The sequence below is a fragment of the Penaeus monodon genome, chromosome 24 (genome assembly GCF_015228065.2).
Source record: "Penaeus monodon isolate SGIC_2016 chromosome 24, NSTDA_Pmon_1, whole genome shotgun sequence".
Lineage (NCBI taxonomy): Eukaryota > Metazoa > Arthropoda > Malacostraca > Decapoda > Penaeidae > Penaeus > Penaeus monodon.
Window position 1 is genome coordinate 10,544,711 of NC_051409.1, and position 212 is coordinate 10,544,922.

General features: G+C 58.5%; 1 protein-coding gene across 1 annotated transcript in view; it reads left to right on the top strand.

The window, feature by feature from the left end:
• Positions 1 to 140: 140 nt before the first annotated feature.
• Positions 141 to 212, top strand: part of LOC119588849 — a 4,994-nt gene continuing 4,922 nt past the window's right edge. The window contains exon 1 of the mRNA XM_037937490.1: positions 141 to 174. The gene's annotated coding sequence lies outside the window, so the exon portion shown is untranslated. The remainder of the gene's footprint in view (positions 175 to 212) is intronic.

Below are 212 nucleotides of genomic sequence, written 5' to 3' on the forward strand. Positions count from 1 at the left end.
TCCACCTTCCCTTCCCCCCTACCCCTCAGCCACCCTCCCTCATCCACCCTCCTCCTTCTCCCTCTCCCCACCCCCATCGCTCCCTCTAGCGACGCCTCACCTCTCCACCTGACGCCATCGTCGGCTCTTCTCACTCTTCGCCCCCAAGTACCGCGCCCTCGAGATATTTAACAGGTTAGTGTTTTGCCGTTTTGCAGGATTTTTTTACTGTC